The sequence below is a fragment of the Cyprinodon tularosa genome, unplaced genomic scaffold (assembly GCF_016077235.1).
Source record: "Cyprinodon tularosa strain WSP-4 unplaced genomic scaffold, ASM1607723v1 ctg102, whole genome shotgun sequence".
Lineage (NCBI taxonomy): Eukaryota > Metazoa > Chordata > Actinopteri > Cyprinodontiformes > Cyprinodontidae > Cyprinodon > Cyprinodon tularosa.
In genome coordinates this window covers 1715903-1733460 of record NW_024037805.1, presented here as the reverse complement: position 1 = coordinate 1733460, position 17558 = coordinate 1715903, and positions in this window count along the sequence as shown.

Here is a 17558-nt window from a genome sequence, read left to right as displayed (position 1 = left end):
AAGACAGTTTGTTAAACTAATCACATATATCAGGGGAAATAAGGATCTTTTTATGTGTGGATTGCATGTATTGTTACCGATATCTGGTTAAAATGTGTCAGTAGCAACTCTAAAAATATCTTTGCTGAGAGAAGAGATTGTGGTGTGTTTAATAATTATTTTACCCGCTGTATTAAAAAAGTTACTGTATAATATGAAATTATTGAGTAACTTTGTTATGAGAGTTTGCTTTCTGCAACACTTCTTTTTCTCCTACAATATATGTAGATATTTTTAACTTTGACCCTAAAAATTCTCCTTATTTAATACAAACGAATCAAATTACATTTAAATCCACTGATTGATTCTAATAACATACATTTTTATGTCATCAAATTGTATTTCAGGAGTTCGTTAATCATTTCAAAAATTTAAATTTGCCACAACAGACAGTGACGTTAAAATGTTCTTAGCTTGGTTCAGCAGTATCAGTTTTATTTGAATAGTTATCTTTCCTTTTAATCATACTCTGCCTTTGGACAGTTTTTATTTCTGCGTTCTCATTTCTCTCTGAGGTTTGCTATAGCCCCCTGGCTAAAGTGTAGTTTTTCCTCAATCAGAATGTGAATGTGTGTGAACGGATGACTCAGTGCTGTGTAGAGAACTTAGGAGCCAACTGACTTGAAAAGGTGGTATATAAGTGCTGCTCATTTACCTATAGATGCATAGAAATAATAAAGGCTTGGAATGTTCATCATCTCTGAAAACAATGAGCTACTCCTGTAAGAGATAATACTGTTCATGACTACCCACTTTTAAACAAAGTTTATATTTTCATATAAAGCATGGTGTCAGCAGTATTAATTTTAATTGAATAGTTATTTTTCATTTAATACATAGTGTATGGTTGGACAGGATCCAGCAGCACCCTCACATTTCTTCATTTCCTTGAATGCTTGAGATGTTCATCATCTTTGAAAACAATGAGCTATTCCTGTAAGACATGCTATGTTTTCAGGTACAGAATGCTTATGTATGGGAAGGAACTATGCACAAAAAAAAAAAAACACTGACACACATATACCAGTGTGGGAATTATACTAGTTGGAAAACATCCAGAAGGACATTTTGAAGGTCACTATCAAATAACAGCAGGAAAACAAAGAACAATGAACATGAAAAAATATGAGCAATGGAAGTGGTAGAAAAACAAATCGGTTTCTTTTACCCCCACCATAAACAGTGAAACATTAAACCAACAAACCCTATCTTCAAATCAGGTTCCTTATGAATCTTTCACCACAATAAACAGCTTCTGTTTGGGCCTAGCTGAATATTAACTGTGCAGCATTAGATTGGGACGTTTAAGTGGAAAAAAACATGTTTGAAAGCTAAATGTAGACAGACTCACAAAGGTTGACTGATTTGACACTGGAAAAAAGTTTATTTTTTGTAGCGCCAGGGCTTAAGAGTAAAGTGTCCAGGGGACCCATAGAACTGATGCTGGCCGCTGTTATGGCCACTGGACTGAAGACGAAATACTTAAAAAAATGATTTAATGATGATATGTGCTGGAACAGTCATAGTGACTGATAGGTCCCTTGGACCCGTTTATTTTTTTTTCTTTACAGGTCTGTTTTAATAGGATTTGAAAATCAAGGTAATAGCTTCAGTGTTATGGAGATAGGATCAAATTTTTCATCTGCTGAATCGTATTATGATTATTATTATTATTTTCATTAAAAATATAAATAGGTAATGACCCTGACTTATGAATATAAATTGACCTAATATTCCAAAGAATAGCTTTTTTTATTTTCATAGTCTTTTTTTTGTGGCTTTTTTGTTGCTTTCTTTGATGGTAAGTCATTGCTTTTACTTTTAAGTAAATATATATTTTTTACGTTTTTATTAGATCTAATTTTCATACCAAAAATAACCCATATATTTTCAGGTGGAACAGCATAAAATTTAAATAAAAGAGGTAACGTGGAATTTTCAATTCATTCAGGTTCTGCAAGGCTTTCTCAATATAAATGATAAACTATTAGTATGTTTTTGTTACATGCTCCCCAGTGCCACTATGAAACCACACTGCCCCTCTGGCAATGTAGTCTAGAACCACGGCTGGTTTCTAGGACCCGCCTCCCTTCAAGTGCTTCCTCTCTTGTTTAAGTAGATCTCATTTACTCTAGTTTTTTGTACCATCTCTTACAAGAGAGGACAAAGGACAACAGGTGTGTGACACAACTGATAAATCCATTGTGAGGTTGTCGCTGCTGCAGCCAGCTGGGGTCCTTCCTGTTGGGCTAAAGGTAGCCTGCTCCAGATCTGTACCCAACTTAGTTTTCACGTCACCTTCTGGAACGTCATCTACCTCTTTTTCCTCCTTCTGTTTTAGGACATAAATCCCCTGACACCAATGTTCCCTCCAAGCTTGCTCACTGCTGACTTTTTTAGCACACAAGAATGCCTATGTAGTGCATAAAATAAAATCCAACATAAGCTGCAATTTGATTAGACCAGAAATGTTTTTGTTTCCTGCAGCATTTTGAATCCCTATATCGGTCGTTCACTCATTTTCCAAATTAAAATCCACAACAAATTGAGAACAGCTAATGTTTATTATTTATATATTTTCGGAACGACATGCGCTGGAAAAATATATTAAAGAGTCCCTTGCCACGGGGTTGATTAGACCATCTTCCTTCCCTCTCGGGGCTGGTTTCTTTATCGTGGCTAAGAAAGATGGCTCCCTTCGTCCATGTATCGACTACCACAGGCTTAATGCCATAACAGTTAAGAATAAGTACCTCCTTCCACTCCTTTCCTCCGCTCTGAAACCGGTCCAATCTGCTACGATCTTTTCTAAGTTAGATCTGCTAAAATGCTTACAACTGGTCCGGATCCGCCGGGGGGACGAGTGGAAAACAGCGTTCAAGACACCCCTGGGCCATTTCAAATATTTAGTGATGCCTTTTGGTCTTAGCAATGCTCCAGCTGTTTTCCAGTCCCTAGTGATTGATGTCCTCCGTGATTTCCTAAACATCTTCATCTCGTGTACCTGGATGACATTCTGATTTACTCACGCAACCTCTCCGAGCACCAGCATCATGTCCGCTTAGTCCTCCAGCGGCTCCTGGAAAATAGACTTTTCGTTAAGGCAGAAAAGTGTGAGTTTCACCAGGCATCCGTCACCTTCCTGGGTCTCATCCTGGAAGGGGGCTGGGTCCGGTCTGACCTTGATAAGATCAAAGCCATCCTGGAGTGGCCTGTGCCCAAAAACCGTAGAGATCTTCAGCGGATTCTCTTTGCAAACTTCTACCACCGCTTCATCCATGGGTACAGTCAGATCGCCGCCCCCCTTCAGGCTCTCACGTCAGTTAATACCCCGTTCAGGTGGAACATAGAAGCAGAAGCAGCCTTCAATGTCCTTAAGGACAGGTTTCCCAGTGCACCGATTCTTGTGCACCCAGACCACTCTAAACAGTTCATAGTACAGATGGACGCCTCAGACACAGGCGTTGGAGCAGTTTTATCACAGAACTCAGACCAGGACCACAAGCTTCACCCATGCGCTTTCTTCTCCTGTCCTCTTTCCCCAGCAGAACGAAACTACGATGTGGGCAACAGAGAGCTCTTAGCCATAAAACTCGCCCTGGAGGAGCGCCGCCATTGGCTTGAGGGGGCCGAGAAGCCAGTACAGATATGGACAAACCACAAGAACTTGGCCTATTTACAAGCAGCCAAACGGCTAAACCCCAGACAGGCTTGGTGGTCCCTTTTCTTATCACGCTTCAACCTAAACATCTCATACCGCCCGGGTTCCAAGAACCTAAAGTCGGACGCTCTGTCCCGCCAGTACCACCTATCGCCCCGGTCAAAAGGTCTGGTTATCCACCTGAGACCTCCCGTCCAGATCCTCTAGTTGGAAGTTGTCTTCACGCTTCACTGGCACCTACGAGCTAATCTCTGTCCTCAGGTCCATGACCGTCCGACTCCGTTTCCCGTCCCACTCCAGAACCCATCCAACCTTCCATGTGTCCCAAATATAGCCTGTCCTCACTAGCCAGCTCTCCCGAGCAACCTCCAAACTGAGTCCTCCTCTCGAGCTCTCCTTCCTCCCAGAGTCTGTCTGGTTCCTCCTGCTGCCCCATATCTTTGGATCAGCTGAGCTTCTTGGACCGCCCTCCGCCCCAACCCACCGGTCTCTGGATCACCTGCCGCCAACACCACAGTATGCTGAGACCTTCCGTCCTTCCCTAGTCCGGTTGCCGCACCCGGTGGTAAGCCTGCATTCCTTAGCTCGTTTTACTTGATTGGTTGGGGGTTCCGATCCGGCGCTTCCTTGTCTTCTCCGAGCGTCCCTGATAAAATAAACTGTTGAATCTGATCCTTGCTGCCGAGTGTGTTTCTGCATGTGGGCCAAACATATTAAGCCAAACATGACACAAACCAAATAAATGTTCAATAATTTTTTGAAATTTTCACTCTCGCCTGGCCTTAAGCTCTTGTCTTTCCTTTTGCAGCTTTTCTGTGATAGTTTTGCTTGGTCTCCTGTATGCATGGGTTTTTTCAGGTACTCTAGCTTTTCCTTGCAAAAATATGAATTCTTGGTTTATTAGTAATTCTAGATTTAGGTGTTAGTGTGTGACCATCTGTCAGTCCTGTGTGTTACCCCAACAGCAGGAGATCACGCCTACACCCCGACAGTTTTATATGGATACTGATTTTATAGGATACTAAGCATATTCTAATAATGGAGACACGGTTTTTATACAGTATACACCCTTGATCAAAGATTTAAAACCAAGGACAAAGCAATAAACATCAAAAGCTTAAGACAATCATTTGAATACGTGCCAAAAAATTAAGCCTTTATGCACTTTTTTGTTAGGCATTCACACTTGCATGAAGCCCTGAGGGCAAAATTAAAAGGCGTTTCTGTCTTTTGAAAAGGCAGGATTGTTTATCTGCACAACTAAACATTTCCCAACACTACCTTACTAACAAGATTATCCTGGCAAACAAGTCCAAGAGAAAAAAAAAAAATCCTAAAACTTCACACTTGGTGACATTTTGAAAGACTTTCCAAAAAAAAAAAAAAAACAGCCAGAAGCTTAAATTAAAGTAAGGTCTTAAGTTACTGAAGACTAGTCAGCAGTTTTCTTATCTTTAGTCTGGAGAGACAGTAATATAGTGTTAATCTTGCAAAATCATAAAATGAATCATACAACTAGAGGAGACACTGACTGGAAAACTTTAAAGATAACACAATTCTGACACCAAAACTTTTTAGTTTTGATGAGAAAAGAAACAATTTCGTGCAGAAAGGAAGCTAAAGTGAGTCTCTCACAAACAACAGAGACATTTGAGTTCTTGGATATTTCCTGTTTGCCCTCTTGTGTCAGTCTCCTTTTCCCTAGCTCCCTTCTCACCTGTGTTCACACCTGCTCCCAATCTGCTAATTAGTCCGGTCTTTGTTTCTCTCTCCCATTTATTCTCCTCCTGCTTAGACTATGTTCACACTGCAGGCCTTGATGCTCAATTCCGATTTTTTTGTAAAATCTGATTTTTTTTGCGTTGCTGTTCATATTTCAGAATATATGCGACTTGTATGTGATCTCCTGTGTGAACTGCAGTCATACAACGCAAGTGTCCCGCATGCGCAGTAGAGGACGCAGTGACGTCACAGGCCAGCGTGCTCCATGTTACGGAAGTGTAGTGCCGACATGCATCTAGTGGTCTTTTCCAACCATAAAAACTCATTATTTTCAATATGTTTAAACATAAATAATGCTCTCCGCTTCATCAGCTGCCATGGTTGTTGTTTTTCTTGCCGCTTCACAGAATAGTGACTTTTGTCGGGTATTAATGCCGTTCAGGTCGGATTAATCTGACCTGGCACACACAGGTCGCATTTGAAAAGATCAGATTCATATCGGATTCAGGACCACATAGCCAAGTGGCTAAAAATATCGGATCTGTGTTGTTTAGACAGCCATGAAAAGATCAGATCCAGGTCGCAATATCGGCAACAAAAATCGGATTTGGGTCACTTCAGGCTGCAGTGTGAACGTAGCCTATGTCACTCTTGGCTGGTTTGTCTTCATTACTTTGTCCGCTTCTTATTGGGAGTATTCCTGGTTTTCAGCTATATTTTAGATTTCTGTGGATTTGTTTTGGATTTTTGCTTTTGTTGAACTTTTGGTTAATTAAACCTTCAAGTAACAACCTCAATCTTTTGTGTCTGCATTTGGCTTCTTTCAATCCTCCTCTGTGACAATAAGAATTCTGAGCTCGCGATACAACAGGGTCATAAAGCACCTAGATGTCAAGTAGACCTCTAAGATGTCAACGTCTAAGATTTAATCTGACTTTGGATTTCATCCAAGCTCTCATTCTTGACATTACTTAGCTAATGCTTGTCAACAAAGAATGTTTTTAATAAACTAGCACATTGTTTATGACCTGTTGGTTTCAGTCAAAGCACAATCTCATTTCGAAACCTGAAAGTCTCTAAACATATTTTTATTATGAACAAACTGATTTGTTTCAAAGGCTGAGAATTTCAAAACAGTGTAAACATTTTCCTGTTTTTGATTGGTTACGGTAAAGTTACCCTTTCGGGTCAGTGACAAATGTGTTGCTCTCGGAAGCGGCCTGTGGGGCAGTTACAAAGTCGTATTCTTTAGATTGGATGACTCATGATTGCTTTCATGTTAATACTGAACATTTGACTAAAGCAAGGGGAGAGGTGGCCTAATTTTGAATGATTAGATGTTTATGTGGTGTTTATTACGAGTTATCCAGTCATGCAGTCAGAATGTGCTGTGACAATGTCTTTGTTTTATTTAACCACCACCCATGTTTTCAAAATCCTAATTAGACCACTGAGAATGACCCATTAGGTAGAAACTAGTGTTTTCCAATTTAGTATTTAATTTATATTAATTTCATTTTTACAATTTAGTATTTACAATTACCAAGGTAGCTGTAGCCTAATGCCAGTGGTGCATTCATGTAATGTCCTATTAGTGATGAAACAGCAACGTAAAGGGTACATCACATTTATTCACCCATGTAAAAATAAAAAGGCAGTCATTCAGTGCTGCTTTGGATCCGAAATCGCTGATCCAACCACACACAAAGGAGTTATACGCCTCCAGACTCCTCTACACCTTCATTTGGTTAGCGGAATATTTGCAGGTGTGGTGGAGGTGGTCATTTGTAATGTCGACGGCCTCATACCAGGAAAGTCCCACAACAATTATTGAAACATGTTTCCTTAGTGTGTATGGATCATATTCAATATTTTTTATCCAATTTATCATCCTGAGACATTATTTTCTCAGTGTTGCCAAAGCAGTAGTTAGTAGCATTAAGAGATTAAAAACAGGTTCTGGGACTTCCGGGGACGCGGAGCAAGATGGCAGCATAAGTTCTAGCTCCCTTGTCGAAGAAACAAAAAAAACCTCCCTGACTCAAGGAAATTGGTCAAAATACAATTGTATCCAGACACGAAATGAGTGGAGGACGTAAGCAGAGAAGCGTAAAGAAGAAAATGGCAGAAGAATACGACCCCGATGCTGAGCAAATGGAAGAAGAAAGCGGCGACTCCAACCAGCTACAGGCCGTGTTGGAGGGGCTACATAATATCAGGGCAGAAATCCGAGACTTTAAAAAGGAGATGAAGGAGAACCTCACAAAATTCAGAGACGAGTTTAAAGAGGAGGTGAAGCGAGAATTTATGGGCTTTAAAGAAGAAATTAAGAAAAAAGTGGCACAGAATGATGCGGAAATACAGAAACAACAAAAGGACATGACTGAGGCGCAGGGCCGCATAGCAGAGCTGGAAGAGTGCAACACAGAAGCGAAGGACGCCATTCTGAACCTTTTAAAACAGCAAAGAAAACTACAAGAGAAGCTAACGGAATTGGAAGGACACAGCAGACGCTGCAACATGAGAATTTACAACGTGGCTGAACAAGACGGCGAACTAGTGCAAGAAATGGTGGAGAAGCTACTACACCGTGAGCTAGCACTTCCGGTCGGAACCGAGTTGCAGATCCAGCGGGCTCATAGGAGCTTCGGAAAGAAACCTCCACCCGAAGCTAATCCCAGATCCATAGTGGTTAGCTTCCTTAATTACAAAACCAAAGAAGAAATCCTGACAAAAGCATGGAAAAAGAGAATCCAAGTCGAGGGGAAGCAGATATTTTTCGACCATGATTACGCCACCGAGGTAATAGAAAAACGCAAAACCTACTCCCAGATTAAAAAGACCGAAAGATCCGCTTCCAGACGCCAATGACTAAAATACGGATTCACTGGTCAGACGGGACCAAGATCTACAACAGCGCCGAGGAAGCTGCAATGGACCTGAGGAGACGAGGGCTGGAGACGGAGAACAAGAGCGACACCGGACCTGCGCCCGAGGAGAGGATCCGGACGGCGGCACCCTGGCAGCGCATCGGGAAGAAGCATGGGACTGACGACGGAACCACCGCTACGGGCTCTGATCAGAATGCGAGTAGCCGAGCGAGGGAACGGCTGCAGGAGTTTCAAAGAGGAGGACACTGAATCCGTGGAGGTAACGGGGGCTTTAATTGCCCATTAAAGAAGGGGGATGGGAGAGACTATAGTCTTATCTAAAGTTTGACTAAACAACGACAGGGAGACCCACCAAATAAGGGACTGTTGGACTCGCCTAGCAGGTCGGGGGAACCCAATATAGGTTCGCCCAAAACCACTAGGGGGGGGGCCTCTTCATAAAAGGACACCCCCCTCCCCTTCCAGCAGGGGGACAGGGCCTCTTGGGAATAAGGCCCATATTCAGTCGGGAGTTCAGATTTTTTGTTAATTTTGTTCTTGTTCATAGTTCAAGTGGAGAGGCTGAGATTCAAACCAGGATTTACAAACAATGTCTAAGGTTATAACTGTGGTATCACTGAATGTCAATGGTTTAAATAATATTAAAAAGAGAGATAAGGTCCTAAACAAATTTAGAAAAGAAAAAGTACAAGTCATTCTCTTACAAGAGACACACCTAACAAAAAAAGAGCATGGAAAGTACAAAAAATTAGGCTATGGAAACTCATTTTCCTCCTCTTTTGGAGAAAGGCATAAACGAGGAGTTATGACATTAATCTCAAATAGTGTAAAGTTTGAATTGTTGCAGGAAATGGGGGATAAAGAAGGAAGATATTTAATGATAAAGGCCAAATTGGAAAATCAGTTAATCACACTACTCAATGTATACAGTATGCCCCTCCTGAAAGTGACAAAGCACTTTATAAGAAAATATTTGACCTCATTATCTTGGAAGCAGAGGGAATATTGATATGTAGCGGGGATTTTAATGCTGTGTTAAATTATAAGATGGATACTACAAGCAAGAAAAACTGTAAAAAACGAATCAGTAGGTATATGAATGCTATGATTTCAGAAACGGCAATTGTAGATGTGTGGAGAGAATTTCACCCCTTAGACCGAGATTATACTCATTACTCAATACCACATGGTACTTATTCCAGAATTGACTATATACTAATGAATAAGAGAGAACTGCACAGAGTGAAAGAATGTAGGATTGGAGTTTCAGATGTCTCCGATCATAACGCAATCTATCTTGTGATCCATCTGGACAGCCAAAAGAATAATACTCTATGGAGACTAAATGAAGGAATATTAAATAACAAGGCTTTAGTTGGTGAAGTAAAAGAGGAGATAATCCGATATAAAGAGGAAAATGATAATGATGAAGTAGACCCAGTAATTCTTTGGGATGCCCTTAAGGCAGTAATACGGGGGAAGATGATTTCTTACACAGCATTTATGAAAAAAGCAAGATTAGAAAAATACAATAAACAAATAAGGAAGCTAAGAGATTTAGAACAACAACATAACCAAACAAATTAAACAGACATACTTAACCTGATTAAAGAAACCAGGAAAGAAATGGATGAGAATCTATGGGAGGAGGTGGAAAAGAAGGCTAGATTTACTAAACAAAAGTACTACTGTATGAGGGGGGACCGAAAGCCACCAAAAATTTGGCTAGGCGCATTAAGAAACAACAAACATTAGGTAACATACATAAAATAAGAGATCCACTTTCTAATATAATTCTATATGAACAGGAAGAAATACAAAGAACATATGAGCAATACTACAAAAATCTATATGCACAACCACCATCGGCTGGGGAAGAGGAGTTGAGTAATTTTCTGGAAAAACTGGATCTACCAGTGATAGGCACAAAACAAAATGCGACACTGACCTCTCAAATTACAGAAGAAGAGATCACAAAGGCAATTGGCAGAACTAAAACAGGAAAGTCACCAGGGTCAGATGGTTTAGGGGCCTCTTTTTATAAAACCTTCAAAGAAGAATTAACACCACTACTATATGATTCGTTTAACTATAGTCTCAGGACCGGCAAGATGCCTCCTTCTTGGAAGGAAGCCATTATTTCCGTAATCCCAAAGCAAGGTAAAGACCAAGAATACTGCCAAAACTACAGACCGATATCGGTACTAAATGTAGACTATAAACTGTTTTCCTCCATCATAGCTAAAAGAATGGAAAATTTAATGCAGGATTTAACCAATGAGGATCAAACTGGTTTTATAAAAGAAAGACAAACACAAGACAATATAAGGAGAACTCTTCATATCATAGACCATCAACAGGGAAGTGGGGAGGGGGCAGTTCTAATTAGTAAAGATGCGGAAAAAGCCTTCAACAGTGTCAATTGGAACTTTTTGTATAAGGTCTTAGAAAAATTTGGATTTAATGAGACATTTGTAAACTGTATTAAATCAATTTATCAAGAGCCAACTGAACGGATTAAAATAAATGGCAACCTGTCAGGAAGATTTACACTGGAGAGAGGAACAAGACAGGGATGCTGCCTCTCACCTAGTCTTTTTGCACTGTTCATAGAGCCATTAGCTCAGATGATTAGGCAGGAAGTGAAAATAAAATGAGTGGAAATAGGAGGGGAAGAACATAAAATAGGGTTGTTTGCAGATGACATTTTGATTTATTTAAAAAACCCAAATGAAATGTTTTTAAAAACAATAAGGTTGCTCGACGATTATGGGAAACTCTCGGGATACAAAATTAAGGTGGAAAAAACACAGATCCTAACAATAAATTACTCCCCGCAGCAGAAAATAAGAGATACGTACAAACTTAAGTGGAACGAAAAATCTATAAAATATTTGGGGGTAAACATAACCAAAACAATTGACAAACTCTATGATGCAAATTATCTAGAAATAAACCACAATATTAAGAAGGACCTAGGGCGATGGATGGACATTGGCTTGGATCTCAGCTCTAGAGTGGAGATAATTAAAATAAATATTTTACCACGACTGTTGTACCTATTTCAGTCCCTGCCACTGACTGTCCCGCAAAAACAATTTGTAGAATGGGACAGATGGATTTCAAGGTTTATATGGAACGGGAAGAAACCTAGGGTTAGATATAAAACACTTCAGCTCCCAATAGATAAGGGAGGTCTGGGCTTGCCATATTTTTGGGCCGCACAAATTAGACCTCTGGTATGTTGGTGCAATGATGACTATGTTTCAAAATGGAAAAATTTGGAATTGGGTAGAAAAGCCATAGAAGTAAAAAATTTAATAGCACATAAAACACTCTTAGGCAAACTAAGCAATAAGATAGATTCAATAACTAAAACTACAATTGAAATATGGAACACAGTAATTGATAAATACAAGTTAGAGAGAGAAACTAGGAGTTTGAGCATGTTTGCTTGGGATCCGAGGTTTAAACCAGGTATTTACGACACAGGTTTCAAAAAATGGGCAAATAAAGGCGCCACAGCAATATGTAAATTGACTGAAAAGGGCAAACTGCTGAACTTCAATAACTTAAAGGGAAAATATGAACTAGAGGATCAAGACCAGTATAGATACCTGCAAATAAAAGATTATTATGAGAAAGAGATAAAAACCAACGTAAGTAAAATAATAGAGATATTTCATAAAGCCTATGAGGAGAATAAATTACGAATTATTTCAGCACTGTACCAGGGTCTGATGGCAGGCAGGAAGACATCTACTATCTACATTAAAAAAAATGGGAGGACGAATTAAAGGAACATATAAGCGCAGAGGAATGGTTTAAAATTAGTAAAATGCAGTGCACGGCCACCTGCTCTCGTGGGTGGAGGGAATTTAATTGGAAAAACATGATTAGATTTTTTATAACACCAAAGGTCAGGTCCAGGATGCTATCCAGTCCACAGCCATGCTGGAGACTCTGTGGTCAGACTGATGTAGGCCACACGCACATTTTCTGGACTTGTCAAAAGCTAACTATATACTGGCGCAATGTTTGCCTTATTCTGAAAAAAATACTGGGTTATGGAATACCCAGATCTTGTAAAATACTTTATCTAGGATGCCTGACACACGAGGTAATTCACAAGGATGATGAATACTTGGTAAAAATTTTACTTTCAGCATCTAGGAAAACCATCACAAAACTATGGTATAGACAGGACCCCCCTGCGGCGGAGCAGTGGCTGAGCATCGTGGAAGAGATTTTTCTAATGGAGAAAATCACACATAGACTGAGATTGCAGGAGGACAAGTTCGTTGTTAAATGGGAAAAATGGAGCGACTACAGGCGCAAGGAGAATACCACTCTTGTACCCAGATAAATATGGTCACAGCTGTTTAACATTGTTTATGAAGTTGAATGTATGATTGCCTCTCCACTGTATATGTTCAGAAATGTTCAATAAAAAATAAGTAAAAAAAAAAATTAAAAAAACAGGTTCTGTATGTCCTGCTGTTGTTGGGGGTGATGCCGGTTTCATTACTGAAACAGGTGCGAATGGTCTTGAATGTGCACATGTAATTGCAGTAGGGGATGCATGTGTTCCTTTTAATATGAGAAGTAGAGAGCATAAAGGGCCAGCAAGACAGTATTGATTTAATGTTGTGGAACTTTGATTAGCATGTACCTGATACAGACAAACTGTGCAGCTCTGTTCCAGATGTGGTGATCTGCATCAGATTCCAATCTCTATCGAGGTCAATACACTGTGTAAACAACTTTGTCAGAAATGAAAAAGAAGGTACCTGAGCAAGATGTGTTTTAGGGAGTATTACTCCAAGTGAACACAGACTTCATTGAAACTTGCTTATTCACAAAACTATGATTGCTTCAAATATTACTCATGATATATATACTGTTATGGGGTTAAGTCAGTGTTTTTCAACCCTGTTCCTTAAGGCACACTGCCCTGCATGTTTTAGATGTTTCCCTGCTTTCACACACCTGTTAACAATTGATAGCAGATTATCAGGCTTCGCTGAACCGCAATCATCTGAATCAGGTATGCTGAAGCTCAGAAACATCCAAAACATGCTGAGCAGTGTGCCTTGAGGATGCCCAGGAGAAGGAGGGGTTCACTCCAGTGGCTGGAAGTTTGAGGGGATTTTGCTGGGAGTTGCAGGGAAGTCTGCTGCTATTCGGCTGGTGTATCACTGGGAAGGGCCATTTTGAATGGCTGCTGCTGTACGCCTGTAGCTGGCATGTCAGTTCCAAGAGACACTGGTTATTTGTTCTTATTTCATCAAAAGAAGAACAATCAGCAAGCTCTATGTGAGATCCAGCTAGTATTGAAATAAACTAAAAAAAACTGTGGATAGAAAGTTTAGAAAGGAGCTTCAGCACTGTGTTCCTGCTTAGCCCTCTTCCAATCGTAAGGGTAAGACATGCATTCAGATGACACCTTGACTTGGTTATTCTTTGTCATTACACAAAATGTGGAGTACTTGGGTCTGTCTGAATTCCTCAAATTAGAGTTTCGCCAGAAACATTCTATATATACGTTATATCAGAGAGATGGAAAGTATTAAACTAAGATTTTTTCAAAATGCTGAGTCATGTTGGTGAACTCATGATAACCATCTACTTCAAATGTTGACATGTTTTTGACACCATTTCAGGTCAAATGATTTTTATTTTTACTTCTGTAATGCAGCCAGCAGGTGACACAGCATTTAGAGTGCTTGTGATTTATCTGCCAGGTCTTGGCTTTAACTGGTCCTTTAATTCTGCTGCTCAGCTCTCAGTCAGCAGAACCTTGATTTCATCATTCATTGTTCAGTTTTGTCATTTCATCAATGGCTGTTTGAATGTCACTGCGACTTCAGTGTGCACAGAGAGAAAGATATACACAAAAATAGCTATTTTTAACCAACTGTTTTATTTTTCTGCAAAAAATCATTTCATCACCGTCACAGTGATGCAAATTTCAAAGTCAATTTTGATTGTGATTTTGTATCAAATCATTACATTGAAAAAACAATATAACCATTGTACAAAAGGTTTGGCACATTTTATCAAGGATATAAAATATAAAAGTATTTCATGTAACTAATCTAAATAACTCCTGATAAAGTTAACATAGCGGTAATGAAAAAACATATGTCGGCAATGAATAACAACGTTTCGGTAGTGAACCCTTTATAACTATATTAATATTTAACTACACAAACAATACAATACAATACCTTAGTAAAACATAAAATTCAATATTTTATTTAATTTTATTAAGACGACATACACAAACTCAACAGGAAAATAGTCCCGCATTTCTGTCACAGTGCTTATAGTAACAGCTATAAGGACTCGAAAGTGAATCGGAAGTGTCTTGCTGATGTACAGGTAGGCAGTGTTTCAGAAATAGAACAAACTGAACTAATATTAATTCAAAATAAATCGGCAACATTGAAATAGTGCTTTTTTAAATGCACTGTTTAAAATTGTGCATGTTTGTGAGTTTGTTTGAACAAATTCACAAAAGATAATGGGGAAACAATGATTTAGATTTAGGGTAAATGCAAAAGCAAACAAGGCGCATGTTGCCTTTAGAACGTTATTGACACTGTTTTTGCTCAACTGATGGGTATTGAACTTATTCCTCTACAGAACCCCTGGGTGGCAGAAATTTGCCTCAGATAACCCATCAGACTATCCCCATTCAACTTACTGTTTCTGGTGATCACATGGAATACACCTCGTTCTACGTTTTTCCCACAGCTAACTCAGCCTTAATTTTAGGTTTTGATTCGCTCCAGTCTCATAATCCCACTATTAATTGGACAAAGAGACATGTTGATTCCCGGTCTGTTAATTGTCACTCTCTCTATCTACGATCTGCTATTCCCTCAGGTTTTCAACCGCCTGAGTTAAGTGAGGCAGATGCCATTGATCTCTCTTCCGTTCCAGCTAACCATGACCTCTCCCAGGTATTTAGCAAATCTAAAGCCTGTTCTCTGCCTCCCCACAGACCATACGACTGTGCCATTTACCTGCATGCTGGAGCTCCTTTGCCCAGCATTCGTCTTTTCAATATCTCCAAGCCAGAAAGGGAAGCAATGGAGAAGTATATAAAAGAATCCCTGGCTTCAGGCATAATCCACCCCTCATCATCACCTTTTGGAGCAGGATTCTTCTTTGTGGGAAGGAAGGATGGCTCACTTCGACCCTGTATAGACTACAGAGGTTTGATTCTGATAACTGTCAAAAACAAATATCCGTTGCCTCTGTTGTCATCTGCTTTTGAACCTGTTCAAGGTGCCACAGTCTTCACTTAACTGGACCTCAGAAATGCATATCACCTGCTCCGCGTTAGGGAGGGAGAGAAATGGAAAACTGCCTTCAAAACTCCCATTGGACACTTCGAGTATCTGGTGATGCTTTTTGGTCTAACTAACGCTCCTGCTTGTTTCCAGGCCCTGGTCAACGACGTCCTGAGAGATTTTCTGAATATCTTCGTTTTTGTGTACATTGATGATATCCAAATTTTTTCCACAGACCTCTCTGAGCACAGGATCCGCGTCCGCCAAGTTCTACAGCTTCTGCTTGAAAACAAGCTTTTTGTCAAGGCTGAGAAATGTGAGCTCCACAAACCTTCAGTTTCCTTCCTTGGATTTATTCCTGAGGGCGGACAGGTAAGACCCACTAAGGAAAAAATTAAGGCTGTTCTGGACTGGCCCACACCTGAGACCCGGAAGCAGCTCCAACGTTTTCTGGGCTTTGCTAATTTTTACCGCAGATTCATTCGAAACTACAGCCAAACTGTTCTACCCCTAACTGCCCTTACTTAAACTAAGGACCTCTCCAAACAGTTTGTGGTGGAGGTTGACACCTGCAATTAGGGAGTTGGAGCCGTTCTCTCCCAAGTTTCTGATGCTGATGACATATTACACCACTGTGCCTTCTTCTCTCGCAGACTCTCCCCTGCAGAAAGAAATTATGACGTCGGTGACTGTGAGCTATTAGCCATAAAATTTGCCCTGGAAGAATGGAGACTTGAGGCGGGGGAGGGGGGGGATGGGGGGGGGGGGGGGGTACTGTTAGGAATCCAGTTTGTGTGGGTTGTGTGTGTTTTCTCCCCCCGGTTCTCATTGGCCCTTCCACACACCTGTGGATGGTTGGCTCATTATCTAAGGACTCTTAAGCTGCTGACTGCCACTACCTCGACAACAGAGTGTTTGCCAGTTTTGGGTACTCTAGCCAAGCTGAGTTTAGCAGAGTCTAACTGAGTCTTTGCCTCCCTGAGCCCAAACCTTGTTGTTTTTGTCTTAGCCTCTTGGCAGGAAGTCATTCTGCAAACTGGATGTTTGGGCCTTCTCCCCCTGGAAGGATCGTTTGAGCTTCACACTGAGCAGGGGATGCAAACTGGATGTTTGGACCTTCTCCCCCTGAAAGAATTGTTTGAGCTTCACACTGAACAGGGGATAAATATCCACACAAACCATTCAAGTACTTCAGGAAATGTAGGTGGCAGTCAGCTCCATTGCTCCTCAAGCAACCAACCAAACCTGAGTAAACCCTGTCCGCCCTCCAACGAGTCAACCAAATTCTGGAATAACCCACACCGACTGGATTCTGGGAAGGACACCTTTTTTCTGGAAACGTGAGTCCCGTTTCAATCTTGTTTTTGCAAGTCGTCGCTCAAGTTTCCCACTGAACCTGAACTAAACCCTGAACTTCCCTTCTCACTTCCAGTTCCGGTTCACCAGCGTTCTGAGTAACACTGGATCCAACTCATCGTGCTTTCAATAAACCTGTTAAACCTTTTCTCTGGTTCTCTGAGTGGTTTCCTGCATGTAGGTCAGATCCCTTAGAAATAACATGACAGCGCAGGAAGATGATAGGTCATCAGAAGAAAGGTACAGAGAAAAAAGATATCGAACTTCAAAATAAAAGGAACACAACAGGGAAATGACAAATTTCTTCCATTTTTTTCACCTTTGTGCTAGCAAATTTGTAGTGATACAATACTGTGTGAAAAAGAAGAATACAAAACCCTACTCAGCTAAACAGGAAGTACACAAGAAATGACATATTTCAGAAGTAGAGTCAATATTCTAGTTTTCAACCCTTCTCATTAACACTGGTAAATGACAATGTAAGATATCAATTGTAAAGGTAAATGTTTTGACATAGTTGCAATTGTCATGAATACATGCTCTCTTAGGCACAGGTGGACAGTATCATGTTTACGAGGATCAGGCATT